Source organism: Melospiza melodia, chromosome 1 (assembly GCF_035770615.1).
Source record: "Melospiza melodia melodia isolate bMelMel2 chromosome 1, bMelMel2.pri, whole genome shotgun sequence".
NCBI classification, from domain to species: domain Eukaryota; kingdom Metazoa; phylum Chordata; class Aves; order Passeriformes; family Passerellidae; genus Melospiza; species Melospiza melodia.
Genome location: NC_086194.1, coordinates 112,780,234 through 112,797,991, shown reverse-complemented (window position 1 = coordinate 112,797,991; position 17,758 = coordinate 112,780,234). Strand labels below are relative to the sequence as shown.

The 17,758-nt window shown below is 41.4% G+C and overlaps 1 protein-coding gene across 1 annotated transcript in view; it reads left to right on the top strand.

Moving 5' to 3' along the window:
* The window catches only part of AHRR (aryl hydrocarbon receptor repressor), a 78,169-nt gene that overhangs the window by 34,075 nt on the left and 26,336 nt on the right, over nucleotides 1–17,758 (top strand). The gene's annotated exons all lie outside the window — the stretch shown is intronic.

The window sequence follows — 17,758 nt, the reverse complement described above, 5'->3', positions numbered from 1 at the left end:
CAATGGGTTATAGAGGTTTTCAGCACTTCTTCAGGACCACCTAGCAATGTAGGGTTTAATGTATGTCCCCCTAAGGGAAGAGCTCTTTCTTCTGAGCCAAACATACTCAGGAACACGTCAGAGAGTCTGAAGATATTGCACATTGCAACATACATTCTTCATTTTTATTGATGCTAGCAAGCACTTTAGAAATTTTTAATAAGTCTGGCAGTAAGTTAGTGCCATATCATTTCAGGACAGTGATGCACCCTACATTTGTTGCTGCCAACTTATGGTTATGAAAGCAGAGACAATGTCAGTTTGAAGGTTACTTTGCCATCACACCTTAAAAGTATCATGGCAGCAGCTGATAGTACCTTAAAAACCAGTAGGGTGGCTAAGATTGTCACCCTTGTAAGCATGAGCTGGGAGGAGAGGTCAGTTTCTGGACAGAAGATGTGCCCCTTGCAGCAACGCTTAGTGCAGGGATGCCGAGTTCCAAGAGGTCATTTGGAAAAGAGGAATTTATTTATCTTGTCTTTGTCTAGTCAAGTCTCAATCTCCACACAGGGGTCGGCTTGCTTACTTTAGATACCGTAGCCTCAGCAGATATTCCGTCTTCTGACTCTCTCAAGATTATGTTCAACTAGTGCAGTTTTTCCAGACAGAGAAAAGCTGCAAACTACAGTGTTGTGACTCTTCATCACTCTTGCCAAGTGCCAATACAACAGCATGTGAAAAACATGTTGGGGAAGACTTTGAAGCTGTAGATTCCTGTGCCCTGAGCTGCCTGTACTGGAGACTGGGAAATGTAACAGAAAGTTTCCAAGAAAAGAGGACATTGAGAAACTTAATCTCCTTTCCACTGAGGCAATTTGCCAGGAAAGACCTACTGTAGGCAAAATTTGGGTAAAAAGCCTCTTCTCAGAAAACAACAAGTTTGGTTGGGGAGGAAACATAAAGACAACTGGTCATGTCCTTAATTCCTTATTATGTTTTGCTTAACCTTGGCATTAGTGGAGTAATACAAGCCAGGCTTTCAAAATCTGCCCCAGTGTTTCAGAAAACACATCGCCTGAAGTTAAATGTATTTTTCAGAGTCATAACAAAAATACCATTGAAAAGGTTAAAGCCTGGGAGGTGGGAAGTCACACCATTTCCACACCAATAATTTGGCTGGAGAATGTTTTTTGCTAGTTAAATTGGGGAACAACTGACCACATTATAGCCAGATTAGCAGTGGTGAAGGCTGCTGGAGGGAATGAACACTCAAAAGTTAACTTAGATTTATATGGAGATAATGTGATACATATGAACAATTTGGGGGACTTTATCAGCGTACTTTCATGTTAAGTTTTAATTAAATCTGCCGATCTTCTTTTTTCTTTTTATTTTTGCTGTTTAACTTGGTGACTTCCCTTCCACCTCTTTCTCTCTAGCAGCTAACTTCTCTCATCCACCTAACTTCTTTGTAAAATTTTCTCTTTTGCATCTTCCTCTTCTGTAGATTTTCTTGTTTTCTCCATATAGGTTTTTGCCCCTTGTCTTTTCCCATCTTTGCTACAGCATTCTCCCTTTTTTTCTATATTCCTTGCTCAGCTCCTAAAAACACTTGGTTACATCTGCTGTCTGCCGTTCCAGAACTGGATCTCCATCTCTCCTCTCCATTAACTGACTTTGGTGGGAAAGCAATGATGTCCTTTTTTTTTTTTTTTCTGCAACAAGTCATTGTTCTAGCCTGCTATTGGGTGAAAGCAGGACCAGGCAAACCTCTTTTCCATTCTCCTCCATGAGGGCCTTTTGCCCTGAGAGATCTGGGTGTGGTGAGCTCAGATAGCCTGCTGATGCTTTCATTGCATGGGCCACAGGGAGGGGATGTACCTTTCATTCCCTCCCCTACAAAGAGCCCTACCACAGCGTCAAGATGATGAGAATCACTGAAGCAGAGGGATGAGCCTTAGGGCGGGAGGGGGGAATAAATAATGGCTTGTTGTCAACCCTCCCTTCTGCATTAGGCTGCCAGATGATTGCTTATTCCTTGCTCCCACCCACACGCTTCATGCCACCACCAGCATTTTTGGTCCTTTGTGGCTGAGGTTGTGGGCTAGTCAGCTGATGAGTCAGCTCCTGTAACCAGTGCTTTTCCAGCTCCACATGGCAGGGATAGCTTGGGCGGAAGAGTTTCAGCCAGCGCTCCCTGCGTGGAAGATGGGGGCTGCTTGGGCACGTCAATTGGCTTATTTAGAATTTCACCATTCTGCAAATAAAGGGCAGGTTTCCAGGGGTGTGCAATTCATCTCCTCTTGTTGTCTTTGCATATGCTCTGATGCAGGAAGTTTTGGAGCTACACCCTGTATACCATCTGTTAGTACGGGAGTGTGGAGTGAATGGGAAATACAAACTTTGAATAGGTCAGGAAATTCAAAGTTTAGTTCTCACAGCAATTGGCTGCATGTTGGCCTCAGATGGTACCGTAGCTCATCGGGTTAATGCACAAAATGAATCTTGCGCCACAGCTGAGCTCCTGCGCCGCAGCTGAACTTGGCACTGGGGCCGAGTGGGAGAGGAGAGGATCAGAGCTCTGGAATACCTTTGTGCTCCTCAATGCTGGGCAGGCCTGGGCCTCTTTAGTGCTTCCCAGGGGTCAGAACACCCTCCGGGAGTGGCGCACGCAGCCGCTCGCAGCTCATGTCAACTGGGGAACATCTGGCCAGTGGAAAACGCAGCAGGCAGAAGAATGTTCCTGCTGCCCCGTTCCCATCCTGCCTTGACTCCATCCACTCCCGGCTCTGTTGCCGTGGCTGGAGCGCAATCATTAGGTACTCCAGCTCCTTCCCTCCTTCTCCACACCAGGCAAAGGCCATGCTGTGCTGGGACAGGCTGTATGAACCACCACATGTGCATGGCTCAGCCATAGCTGGTGACTAAACCACTAAACAATTGGTTTTAAACTAATTTCTGCAGCTGCACGATTTGCTGTCCTTCTCAGTCTGCCTAGTACAGGCATATTTCCAGGCATCCTTCAGTGGTTCTGAACAAGCTAGAACTTAATTTACATTGCAGTAGCAAAACACTCTTTTCCTACTCTTCCAGAAAAATCTGGCCATTTTCAAGTACGTACAATATGTTGGGGCAGAAGGAGGACGGTGAGGGTAGAAGCAATTTTGTGAGTAAGCTTGCTATAATTTTTATAACCAAGTTAGTCAGGAAGCCTTAGGTTTGAGTCTAATAACTGCAATTTGTCACAGTACTTAAACCTATTTGTAATGAAAGAATACCTCTTAGTAGCTATTTAAAGTCAATTTATTAATTGAAAATGATTTATGGTACAGTAATCTCAAATGGTTTGATTTTGGATTATTAGTTGAGGTATCAGTGAACTCTATTATGTTTCTCTGGATATTTTTCAGATTAAATAAAGTCCTCCACAAAAGGACTAAAAAAAATAACATATAGGCAGATTTGCAGCTAATCCAAATTACTGGATGCATGTTCTCTTATATGTACAGATCTTTCAACAATCAGGTGCAAGATATTAGGAGCTTGGAGGGAGTGAGGAAAGCTTGCAGTTATTATTTGGAAGTTGGCACATGAGAAGTCATTGTTTATCCTGATTTCACTGTATTAAATTACTGACTAGTTATTCCTCTAGAATTGCAGATCTAGTGGGACTTAGACACATGTATTAGCTGCCTGCTTGCATCTCCTTAGAAAATGGAGCAATTGACCACACTGTCTTTGAGTAGGAGGTGTCATATTCTTGAAAAAAAATTAGAGATATTTTGTTTTCATATAATAGGGGTTATAAACAGGACTTTCAGAAAGGCAAGACTTTTTAGGTACCAGCTCTGCGGCCAGACTGGCATGCAGAAAAGAGCTGAGCAGCAGTGTTCTAGCAGCTGTTTACCCTCAAATGCCCATACATCAAGTCATTCCTGCAGTTAGCAATTATTTCTTTGCCAGCTGTCTCCAGAACATTGCAATTTGTTTGTATAGGTAAGGTAGCTCAACAGCATTCTCACGTATCTCTTTCCATAGATAGAAAGGAAAAATTTCCATGTTAATTAAATACTTGCATTAGTATCCAGTGCTGTTTTTCTCTAGATACACTTCTTGTGCTTCAGCCAAAGTTCATAAACAGGGAAAAATCAGTTTAGGCAAGAGTTGATCCTGTATATTTTTCTTTTCTATGGGAAGTTGTTGCAGTGACAAATGAATGGGCACAAATCAGTAACATAAGATTAAAGGTAACATCTTCAGGAGTCTCAGAACTCTTTGAAAGTGCGATTTATCTTCAAAAATGCCTGTAGCTTTGTCTGCACTGGTACTGTTAGAGGTCACTCTAGAGGCTGTCAGCCCCCTCCCTTTATAGGCTGGTGTCTCTGCCTCATCCCCTGCACCAGATTTTGACTGGGCTGAGAAGCTGCAGTGATGCTGAGCACCTGAGGTTAAGCCTGCCTCTGTGATGTGAGTGCACCGGGCTCTGACAGTGAGGTCCACCAGCAGTAAAGTCACAATTCTCTGTCCAGCTTCCAACCTAATTCCTCTCCTTAAATACAGGCCAGACCTGGAGCAGAGATAAGGCCAGTTTTGGGGTGTCACTGATTTCATATCAAAGCTGAGCTAGAACGTTATTTCTGTCAATGAGAAACCACAATGCAGATGGGAGAGGGCCTCTGCCACTGCTAGGTGAAGACACAGACCAAGGTCAAGCTGTAAGTGTAAAAAGCCCTTGTTTTGGATGGAGCCAAGGGTACTTAGCCTGTGACTGCATCTCCAGAATCCCTGAAACTGTCTGTAGCATGTAAGGGCACACCTCAACAAGCTTTCACCTGTTTAGTGTGCCTAATAATAGCAATGAACTTGCAGGACAGTGCAAACTGCATCCCACACTGTGAGTCCTGAACAGGCTTAGTGCTGTGCCCTCATTCCTTTTGTTACTTTATTTAAGCTGGATTATAAAGCTGGTTTGGGCAAGCCTGTGTGTCCTGCCATTAAATGAAATGTGTCTGCACACTAATCCTCACAAAATATCAATGAGCAATATAGCCACCATAATTTTTTTTTATTGTAGGCTTCAAAGTAATTTAAAAGCTTTTGAAAACTTTATTTCAGGTAATTAGTGCAAATAATTAATGATGAAACAACAACAGTTGCTTTCATAGCGTTAACTGCTTGTGAAAATAGGCCAAACCCCCCATTCATTGGGTAAAATTGACTTACCATAAGAGGAAAAAATATTTTTAACCTTTTTCTTTAAATTCCTCACTCCCTCTTATCACCCAAAGTCATTCCAGCCACCACCTGCAAGGCATGTCCATACAACAGATCACTATATTGGTAATGTGTGGGATACTTGGCTAAAATAAAGTAGACTCTTCTGACCTAGGAACAAGCTCTGACTGGAATTTATTGTAATTTCATAATATTCCTTCAGAGTCAATTCATAAGCCTGTTTCCTGATTTACTATTTTCATATCATTGTGTTTCTCACAGTGTGGCAGGGCAATGTTTAATTCAGGGCAATCTTATTTGTTGTTTATTGAATCTAATGTTTGTTTGACTGTTTACCATGACTTTTAAGTATCTCAATTAGCATAATACACAGTAGCACCTGTTTGACAAACAGGGACCTTTAACACACTAGAAAGGAAGAGGCTAACTAAATACTTGCAAAAGGTGCCAGTACCATTTAAAAGAACTGTAGAGCTGTTTAGCTTCAGTTTTTATTTAATTCTGCTCAGGCAACAGCATTCCATCCAGATAAAAGTTGAAGCTGTATGTTTCTTCCCTGATCAAACTGAAGTAAAACAGTCCTACGACATATTTGGGGGGAATCCCATATGACAATACACGTGTGCCTTGTAACTGTGAGCGCTGAAAGGATGAGCTGCCTCTTTAAAGAGCTTCCGTGAACCTGTGCTGTAGTAAGCTCTGGTAGGCGAGGGGTTGCGTGACTGCAGCAGACTCATTTGTGACCTCAGAAAAGTGGTTATGAAAGTGATCTCTTGATCAGAGGAATAGAGCTCTGCTGCCTGCCAGACCAGCAATGCAGAAATGAGCCTCCTCCCTGCAGATCTGCCCTGGCAGGAGAAAAAGCGCTCCTTTTTTGGATGCAGCGTAATAACTCCTCTGAAAAATTATTGGGCTTAAAACAAAGTGTGCTCTAGTGTATACACTGCCTCCAGTTAAATTTCACATTTTTTTAAAACATGCAAGGTCATCTTTGCTTTTTGCTATTTGTAGTTTTCGCTTTCTTCCTCAAACCTACTCCTATTTTCCTTAGTGTAGAGCTAGTAAGACTTGTTTTGGTGATTATTGGACTGACTCTGGCAGTAAGCCACAGTGTATATCCAATGGAGATCATACTGTAACTGGGGGAAATGCAATGGAAATGAATGTTTATGTCACATGATGAGCATGAAACAGATCTAATGAATCAGTAGGTAAGAAATCATTGCTTTTCATCCAGAGACCTGAGACAGAATAAGAAGCACTAGAAGTAATTTATGTATCATAGTTCTCCTTATACACATTATTCACCTGGCATTGATCACTCAGTGAAAGCTGGAATTGGCTATTACTGCCTAGAAAGTTGAAGGCATAGTCCTATATGTTTCATGAATGACACACAAGATTCCTGTCCTTATCCCATAAGGAATACTCGTTATTTCTTTGGTAGCTTGCTATGAGTCAAGGCAACAGGCACCTTTGTAGGAGTCAGACTTGCCTGTTCAAGTCAATGACACATACAGAAGAGTTGAATCTGGAGAAAAGGTGATATTTTATTAGCTAGGACTTTGTTTCTGAAATACAGAACATTGGTTTTCCTTATCTTCAAATGGGACAAGTCTGATAAGAACTCTGTGCCTGCCTTGTAATTTTATCGCTACATCTAAGTATTCTCTGGTTTTAAAAATTGAAAAGCGAATCAAAGCAGGGAGAAAATTTATAATCTTAGAGCATTTAAATGTCACCTTTCCTGCCTTTTATAAAGACAAAACTTTTTTATTATGCTCAGAAAATTTGAAGGTCCTAATTCTGGCTGTTTAGGGACCATGGAACTTTTAAGAAACTTAATTTCTCTGGTGCTAAAAATGCAAGCCCACTCCTGGTGTGTTTAGGGTCTTTGGCATCTGCATGGGATCTTTTTCTGAGTATGGAACATGGCTGTCAGGAAAAGCAAAGCAAAACCTTTGTGAGGAAGTGAAAAATAAAGGTTATTGTAGTAATTGAATACATCGTGTGCATTCATTTTATACTTCTACAGAAGGTTCCTGTTCTGCAAATAAATTTATTTTTGGACAAACCATAGTGTCTTCTCTACAGGACTTCTGTCTTATGAGGGATTCCAGTTGGGAACAACATCCATCTGTTTGGGTAGCTTTGCAGGACTAGTTTTTGAATGCATACATTAAAATATTAATGCGGATAAAAAGACATTTAAGATATCCAGGGATTGTAACATTATGAGTTTAGGCTTCTGGCAGTTCTGTTGTCAGATAGTTCTTAATTTTGAGCTTTTAGGTAAGATTGTCAGGCTACTGGTTTTCTTCATCATTCCAAAAGGTTCTGGAATACAGCTCAATATTTTAAAACTACCCTGGAAATAGATTCTGAAATAATTTTTATAAAACTTTCAGATAATGTCCCTGATGTTTCACTTGCCCTTATCTTGTCCCAGCATGTGTTTTGACTTCCTGAATTAGAAAATCCAAAGCTTGAGGGCCTCCTCTCAGGCATATTTTTCCCACAGCACATTGGGTGCATTTGACTTCTCAGGGCTTCACGCAGTCCATGTCATGGTGGCAGCCTCCACAGGCAGCAGGGAAGGCCAAGCAGAGCAGCTCTGCCTTAGAAAGAGAGCGCTGTGCTCTGTGGGGTCTGTGTGTCTGTCTGTCGTTGTGCAGCAGTAAGCTGGGATATCCAGCTGATTTAAAAGTGGAGATTCCCACATTTCCTCTGTCAAGCATGTTTGCTTCTTTAAAGTACACTGGAAAGCAAACGTGGCTTTGCCTTTAATATATGACAGAGCAGGGCTGCTATTTAAATCAGATATTAAAGAATTGTTTTTATGATATTCCTGACTCTAAAACTGTTGGATCCAGATTTGGTTTTCTGGGTAACACATGCACATCCTGTGCACTAAGGTCTCAGTGTGAATATTTTAGATGCAATGTTTATTTCATCTTAAAGGTTTCCTTTATCCTCTCCAGATCGTGTGCATTGGCTATTTTTAAACTGTCTCTTGGATGGTATACTGATTTATTGACACATGCTCTTGCAACTCTCTTCTAAGAGAGACTGACTTAAATTCCTCTTGGAACCTGCAGGTGTGAATTTAGCCTGTCTTTCCACGCAGAATGGTGCAATGAAAATTATAAAGGCACAAGAAATTGAAGAGTGGAAGATCAGAGACAGTCTGTTTGAATCATAGTCCTGGAAAAGAGGTTATCAAATCCAAAAAGGCTAGCAAAGATCATGTAAATCTCACATAAATTAGTCATTGTCAGGTTGCTTTAATCAAGACGAGGGAGAGATGCTTTCTCATGCATTTTCCTGGTTGTATTTGTTTTCATGTTTCATCTTTGATTTGAGTTTGTCCTTCAGTGATTGATTACTAAATGTTCTAAGGTACAGATCGAAATTGGAGGGGGTAAAATGATGCACATCTTCTGTAACTGATAGAGACTAAAAATGTCCTGATATTCTCAAGGTAAATCTGTTACCAAGATTTCATTGCATTTCTTCTGTAAAATGCAATCCTTACAATCACCTTTCCAAAAGTGGGAAAGATTCCTGTAGACTTCAATTGCTTATTTATGAACACACATAACTTTCCTCTTAGCTGTCTTTTCAGTAAAAAGGGATTTTGGACTCATTACTTATGTTTCTGAAAAATATTTCAGACTCAAGTTTTTTTCAATAGGCTGTTTATCACTAGAGAATGTTTTTTGTTGGTTTTGGATGCAATAATTAGTCACAAGCTGCTCTTTCATCATATGCTTAAATTTAGTTACATACAGGCTTTCTCATAAGGTTCTGATTTTTCTTATTGTCACTTCTGTGATATACTCTGTTTCACGTCACAGATGCTGCTGTTGTGCATCTGTTGTTTATTTTCCGTCTGCAACAAATTTTGTGGACAAGGCCATGGCATTGCAGTGAGAATAAAACAACATAAGAGATGCACTACTGTGTCACACCAGTGGTCCATCTAGTCTGGTCTTCTCATCTTGAAAATTGCTGTCTTTTATCTACTTTAAAGCATTCTTGTGCTGGTGTTACAGGGCACTTCATAGTCCTCATATTGTGGGTTGGGCAAACAGCAGTTCCACATTCAGTTTATCCACTGCCCTTATAATTTTGTAAACCTCTGTTGTGCCTCCCCTAGTCCTTCTCAGTAAAAGCCACAGCCATTTTAGCCTTTCCTCAAAGGGCAACTGCCTCTGCTGTGGACATCAGTGTCCACTGATGTATTATTTTCATCGGGAGAATCAATCCTGAAAAAATGGTCTATGTCTAATGACAGTGAAATAGTGTGAGCCATATCAAACTAGGACAACATTCTTGGGCCACAGTTGGAGAAAACACCAGGAATTCAGAGGATATAGAGAACCCATTTTCTAAAATATATCTGGATGAGGGAAAAGATGAAAAGCTATTCAGACAAGAAGGTATTATGAAGGATATTTTGAAGAATGGGGAAAGTCTTCAAGTATTTTTCATAGGTCACGTGCTCCACAGATCCTAGAATCAATGTGTCCTGATGTGCTGTTCCTCTGAGTATGTATAAATACCATGATCAGTGGGATTTGCTGAGATCCCACTCAAGCAATCAGGAGGTAACAGGTCAGAACACACTGCAATACACTTAAGGCCAATTGTGGATCAGTTTGGTGAAGTCACGAATGAAAATATTAAACTTTGTTCATTTGTACACTCTGAGGGCTTTAACTCTGGAACTAACCAATGTTAAGCAGACTTTCTAAATACAGAATAGTTCCCTGAAATGAATTTTTTTCCTACTCTGAACTTATGCTGGATATCAGGATTCTGATTAATGGACGTGTAATTTAAATACTTAAAGGTGCAAGGAAGAAGTGTGGGAATCATCTTAATTTTTTGTGAGCGATGTGGGTATTGATTTGAAACTGGAATAAATAGTCTGCAGATTTCTTACTCAAGGTTGCTGATAAATCAGGTTTGCAATCCATTTTGTGGTTTGAGAGAATAACCCATTTTTACTTATCTTTTATGTGTTTATTCAGAAGGGTGTGCAAGCAAATATTCAGACAAGCCTACTTATTAAAGCTTAATTAAAGAATGGAATAGTACACAGATAAAATAGTACACAGATAAAATTAAGGCCCCAGAACTGAACCTATAAATCAATGTGATCAAATCATCATATTTAATCTAGTAGAAAATAAAATGGAATTGTGAAGACAAACAGGAAGACTGTTACTTGGAGTAAGTCTTACATCCTGGTGTAATTTCAGAGGACTGCATGTCTTCAGCAGTCTTGTAGCCAATATAGTCTACCAGACCAACTGATAGCTCAAATATTTACTCACAGTGATGCAAACAGATCTCTAAAATACCTCCTTTGCCAAGGCACAATGTGGGGCTGTCTGTTGGGGAGATCATCTGTTGAGTCATATGAAGAGAAAAAGGTTGCAACAGTAAGCTACAGAGAAGAAATGTGTTTTCTAGACAAGTTCTTTTGAGTCTGTTGTTTGTGTAGTTAGCACACAATTTGTCTCATGTGGAGCTTTTCTCTGGATCTGTGATCCCTCAGAAATTATGGAATAAGGGAGAAGTTATAGTCCCAGGCTACATTTATACTTGACATGCAAGTGTGATTTCTTATGAGATACAGATAGAATAAACCAGCAAAAAACAGAAGAAAAGTTAATAATTTTTTCTGCATATTCTCCATATAGATACACTTTTTATAAAAGCCACTTCACCATTCTCAACATTTCTTAAATTATTCTACACATCTGCAAATGAAGAATTGTGGGAACAGGATGTGTCCATCCAGAATTTACCCTAATGCTCATTTGCCTAAAACATTAAGGAACTCCTTATCTTACAAAATTAATCCTGTTTTTAATTAAATAATGAAAGTTTTCCTGGAGGGAATGAGAAATGTCCATTACTGGGAATACTCAAAAGCCAGCATAAGTGAAGGAACCAGCCTCAGTGAAGTTAGCTCTGTTCTGATTGGGGTGAGTTACACCAGATGACCTTCCAAGGTCCTTTCCAACCTACAACTTCCTAAGTTTTTGTGATTCCCTATCCTGGCTCAGTTAACAGACCTGGGTTCCCCACAGGTGAATCACTTTCCTAAAGCTTCACAGAACTCCTAGCTCTGCAGCACAACTGAACATTTGCAGGCAATTCTTCTCAGCTTCTAAACTTGCTGCATGTAAACTCTATTTCCCAAAGGCACACAGACCTCCTTTTAACATGCAAGAAAAAAAATACCCTGACTCTGTAAGAAGTCCTCAGTTTGTGTTTTTTCTTTCACCTGCACCTGGATTCTGATGCTGACTTTTTGCTGGACTAGTCAGTACTGCCTGCCCTGGCATAGCACCAGATGCATCCCAAGGACTCCATTGATCATGAATTCCAACCCCAAACTGATTCTGTTCCTGACACAACCTTGCTCTTCAGCTGGATCAAGAGAGAAAAGACAACACTGATGGGTTTTAGAGGGCAGAGTGAAGAAGATGGTGGATTTTTTCTGGGAAAATGAGGAAAGCACACCAGGTCTTCCCCAAGGCAAGAGGTTTGTCCTTCTCCCTTTCTTGCCTGCTGGAAATCCTGTCTGAGATTTCATCCTTAGTATATTGTCAGATCACCACTAAATTTTCTAATGAGCCAGATCTCTCAGAGCTGATGTTTGTAGGAATGCGAGCTTTTCCCCTCTTTGTCTGCATTTCTGTAGAAATAATTTCCACGTGTACTTTTACACATGCACAGACAGCGCTGGCAGCTGGATCCCTGTTTCAGAAAGCTTATCTGATATGCAGAAATTTCTAAAAACACAAAACCCTCCAGTGGAATATAGTGAAATGGACTGCACTGCTGATCGCTCCAGCAGAGTGTTTTACTGTTTGTGAAGGGATTTGACCCCGGGGAAACACTCCTCACCCTTCGCGCAGCGGGCTCTCTCCCTTCTCCCCGCTGCACGAGAGTCATTCCTCTGATCCTTTACTCTAAGCTCCTTTGCTTTTTTTAGGCAACTTCCAGATATCTGATACAGTATATAATGAGGAATTAGGTTCCATTACACCAAGGCTTAACCTTCTCGAAAAGCATTCAGCGCTTGCCAGGAGTCATCAATATTTAACAGCTGTTGTTATTATGAAATACTTCATAGGGTAACGCGGCTCGTCTGCTCGCACGCAAGGGCTTGAACGGCGGCCAGGGCGCTGTCAGAGCCGCCGGGAGATTGACAGGCGGCGAGCCTTGCGTGACAGCGGGGCCGGGGTTACTCAGCACTCGGCCTCCTCCGCAGCGGGCACCTCTCCCCCGCCTCGCCCGCCTTCCAAAGCGCGCTCCGGACGCGCTGGGACGCGGGCCGGGGGCGCAGGGGGGCGAGCTGGCCCCGGCAGCCCCGGGGAGAGGAGGGCAGCCCGGCGGTGGCAGCGCTTTGACGCCCCTCTGGCACGGGGGAGGATGGATGAGGCTCGCTGGGAAAGGGGAACAGTGGTTCTGCAGGAAAGAGCGGATGGGATCTGGAAAGCAAAAGCGTTCGGTTTGTACCTTAAATAAATGTCATGCTGTACTCGAGAAACTTCAAAGGGAAGTCAGATTTCAAAGCATCCCTTAAGAAGAAGCAGACTGAGAAAACCGCTAAGTTGGGAAGAAAAACTGCATTACTGCTAGTGTAATTTCATCTGGCGTTCTGGTAGGCTCCACAACAGGACCAAGCACCGTACAGCTTTTATTCAGCTTTTGATTCTGTTTTCTGATTCCTTCCCAAAGCATCTGTACTACCTGTGTCTTGTGCAAACGTCCTTTCCATCATGTTTGGCATTATATAACGACAGTTCCTATGCTGTGTATTTTTCAATTCCAGTGTTCATCTAATGACCCCCATCCTAATTGTCACTCGGTGTTCTCTGTAACACAGCCAGAGGAAACAGATCATTTCAGTTCATGGCTTTAGGTTTGTTAAGCAGAATTGCTCATACTGAGTGTTTCCGAGTCAATTTGTTTTGTTTTCTCAGTATTCAGAGTAACACGCATAGCTGATTCTTCCTGCAGCTAGAAGATGCAGGAAGAGAGACCCTGCTCTCACTTCCTTTCGAGTAACAGCTACCAAATGTAAGATTTGCATGCCCAAAGCAGTGTCTCTGAACCTGCACTCTGGATTTGGGTATTTTCATCCACCTCTTTTAAGAAACAGTTTATCCCCTGGGCATCATCGGAGAGAACCGGTAGTCCCTTGCAGGAGGGCTTGAAATGGATTCACCAGCCTGAATCTGAGGAAGACTGTGTGGTCCCCTTCCTACACCCCAAACAAACCCAGGCAGGGTGTTCAGTTCAGGAGCAGCATCCCTTCACTGCTCATTTCTTGCCTATGCTGTTGCTCGATGCAGGCACCTGGGACAGCTGGGGTAGTTTGCCCTCATGTTAGTCTGTTACACAGCCCAAGTTAGCAGCTGCTTTTACTAATTATTTTCTGAAGAATGAAGGCTGTGCTTGTGCAGGATGAGGTACAGAAACACTCTGGAGAATGTAATCCCATGGGTTTAAAAAGTATGATTTTATGAGACTCCTGAAATCTCCATCTCTTTGAACTAAAGAATACCCTACAATGAATAAATGTTCTGTTATTTCTGGGGCAAAGGGAATGGCTGGTTTCATAATGCTTCTATAGACTGTGTTAGGCAGCTTTTCTTTACAATATTCCAGATTTGGTTTTCAAGCCAAGGTGTTTGCAAATGCAGATAGCAACGCTCATAGGAGAACTGGAGGCTTGAAAGGGGTCTCAGGTTTTGACATTGTTCTGGGCAGAGAGAGTGCAGCTGTGAAAGGCTCAACAGCATTATCTGAGACCATCCCATACTCATTCAGTCAATCTTATAGTCTCCTCTGTGGACTTCTTTTCTCCATTAATTTACTGTCAATTCTAACTCTACATTATTTTTTTTAGTTTCCACTCCTTTCTCTGCTTTCAGATTAGAAATTGAGAACATTTCCTCAAATCTTTGACCTCTCTTCCAGGAAATTGCATTGGCAGTTTTATTTCATTTTGTTCTTCTCTCTCCTCTTCTTCCTAACCCCCTGTCCCCTTGCCCTGTATATTTACACAGTGTCGTCCTTTGTAGGACCCAGCATTTCCAGACTTGTTGGCTTTTAATGTTGCATGGGATTTCACCATGCACACCAGATCGCATGACCTTGCAAAACTGTCAGCCCTGGTACATGTATTTCTGGTATTTATCATTCTATGGTATCAATATGCTCATTCATCTTCTTTGGCAGAACAGCTCCATCTTCTGTTTTGTTTCATGTTCTGGAAGTGCAGGCTCTATACACTGTGCTCAGAAAACAGTCTCGAGTGTTACCGCTTCCCATCTCCTGAGTTTGCTGGTTTTGAACCTGGCAGATGAGAACTCTGACCATCCAAAGGGTTGCCTCTCCCATAAAAAGTCTAAAGCTCCATAAAGCTAAAACTCTCAATTTATTATTTCTTTTTTACAGCCAGCAGCATTCATTGGACTGCCTGCAGTATCAGCTTTGCTCTTGCTTCACTCTTGATACATGGGAACTCCAGCAGCGCGTTTACCCCTCAAGTCACTGAGTCATCCTTTGCTGGTTTTTATTTTTCAGCTTTATTTTCAGACAATTTGCCCCTCCCTGCCCACCAGAGACAGTACTCCTGCATTCTTCAAGCTCTCATTTGTTTTCATCATAGGCTTCGCTGCTGCTCCAGAGGGACACCATTTTATGAGATGTCTAAGCTTGATCACAGCTGTCTTGGCATCAGGGTCTTTTCTATCAAGCCACCCATCATAACCAAAACTTGCTGTCCTGTTCTCTCTCATGATTCTTGGTGGTGACAGGGGTATTGTTAGACTCTTCTGTTTTCTTTTCCCTGTTTTTCTGCCTAGTCAGATAACATCTTGCAAGTTTCCCTCATATGCCTGTTGCGTCTTGCATTTCCTCCTCCTCCTCATTTCTTTCAGGATCTGTGTGATTTTCTGCCTGTCTTGCTCTGCTTTCTCCAGGTGACAGGCTATCACCAGCACCTCTCTTCTGAGGTGTCACTGCAGTATCAGCCCAGCCGTGGGTGGATTAATCAAATATTCCCAGCGTGGGGAGGCAGAAGGAGAGTGAGCAGTGAGTGACGGCTCTGCTGCCTCGGGTGCAAGGAGCAAACATTCCCATCTCTGAGGAGCACTCACTTCTTGGAGCAATGGTGTTATTTGTCTTTCTCTGATGGTGCAGAGGGTCTCCTTGCACTCAGGCCTCTGAGAAGGGCAGGCTATGAAACGGATGTGTGTGGCCCAACATATGGGCAACTCTAACTGGCAAAATAACATTAAAATGCTTTCCATTTGGAGATGGAATTTATAGTAGCCAGACGAGTTGCAGAACAAACATCTCTTGTGCTTCTGCTGCTGTGTTTGTATGAGCCTGAAGGCTAACAAGCAGGCAGGGAGCTCTGGCCCGCTCAGTTGGGTAAAATAATAGTTTCCACTAACGATGAAGTTTGGACGGATGGAATTTTCACAACACCAAAAGAGCGCATCAAAGAAATAAACCTTCGTTTCCTCTCACCCCTCCCTGTCTGTCCTTTAACCTGAGCAAAGATCACAAACCACCATGTCAGTAATTACAAAAACATCTTTTCTGAGGAGGGAAACTCTGGAAGAGGCCATTGGAATAGGGGTTGGGCTTTTAAAAGTTGTTGTGACAAGGTATTTAAAAGATGTGTGGATGTGGCACTTAGGGACATAGTTTAGTGGCAGACTTGGCAGTGCTGGGTTAGTGGTTGGACCTGATGATCTTAAGGGACTTTTTCAACCTAAATGAGCCTATGATTCTATGTCTGTTCTTATAGACAGGCTTAGCAGAAGGCCTAGCTGATCAGGGGAAAAAAGCAACCATTTCCTATTAGCTTAAATGGAGCACCAAAATGAAAGTGCAGATTTAAGAATCTGTATATTCTACTCACAGCAGCCTAGGTTACCAGTCTGAATTCCCAAAATTATTTTGGCTGGAAAATATGGGTAGGGATCTGTTTAAAGCAGCTTGGGATTTTCCTGATGTGTTTTCCCATGCCCAAGGGAGGGATTTATTACATCTAATTATACATTTGAGATAATTGCTTTTGGCTAATGACCGACATTATCACTTGCAGCAAATATTTACAATGTAAGCTAAAAACCATCACAAATATTCAGTTGGTGTGGTTCTGAGTTGCCATTGTTTATTGTAAAATGCTGAATTATCCTGCAACAGTCCCTTACCAGGCTGTTAAATTGATGAGGAACTCTTGCACGGGCTCAGGACCTTTAGAGGCTTGCTGTTTCTCTCCTTATTCTGGTTTGGAACAAACTACTCCTGCCATCTAAACCCTTTTTTGGTGGGGAGATTTTATTTTAGTTGGGTTTTGTTGGGGTTTTTCAGCTTTTTTTGGTGTGGGTTTTGCTTTTTTTTCAGAGGGGTGCTTTTTGGTTTATTATAATTTCTGGCTGTGGCTGTCCCCACTCCCCTTTGGCTGGAAGGGAAAATGTGTATCAAACATGCCAGATAATATCACTGGGATGCTCTCCTCTCTCATTCTCTCCAAGAAAAGGAGAAAGACCAGAAAACTGTATCTCTGTCTGCTACCAGGATCTTTGTATGACCCTTCTCTGGAGGTATGAGTGAAACTGACTTAATTTTTACTGACCAAGTGATAAAGATGGGTTCCAGTTGCACTCCCTAGATGATGCTGAAGCCCAATAATCATGTAATGCCAGCCTTCTCAGAAATTCTTTCACTTTCCCCAGAAATGGGATAGTATTTTAGTGATTTTTCTGCAGGGTATAATGATAGGAAGAATTTGAGCATTCAAAGACATTTGAGATCAAGCAATGTGAAGGAAGAGCACTCGCCAGTTGAGTTTCCCATGAAAGTTTAATCAGATATACGCTTTTTTTCCCTATTATTAGGAAAAATATATGAAATTTTAATCTATAATGAGAAATATTCATCAATTTCATGGAGTAAATGACATGCTAAAAACAAACTTTAAAACTCTGTGTAAAAATGAAACAGTTTAAGAACATTCCCTTGAATCTTACAGTTAGGTTGAAGATTGTAGACATGAACAGGGTAAAGTGAGAACAAAAATAATCCAATGTCAAGGAGATCAGCACTGAAAATAAGAAACTTATTCACTCTCTTTTCTTCTGAACTATATAGACATTTCTCTGTATTGTCATAATACATATTTTTATAAACAAAACAACTTGCTAACTTTCTTTTGTTTCTTTCCTGTGGGTTTTGGTTGTTGCTTTATGTAGAGTAGACTAATGGAAAAAATATGTTCAATAAAAAATGTGATAGATATTTCATATAAAAAACATCTGGACTGCAAAATATATATCTATCTCCAGCACAAGAAGGAAAAAAAAAAGAAAAGAAAGTTGTCAGTAACCAAGATCCAGACCACAAAGACAGTAACCACCAATTATATTCAATGCATGTTAAATGCCTAAACAACAATTTTAGTCGTTACTCTAATAGTTATGATTTCTAAATTGAT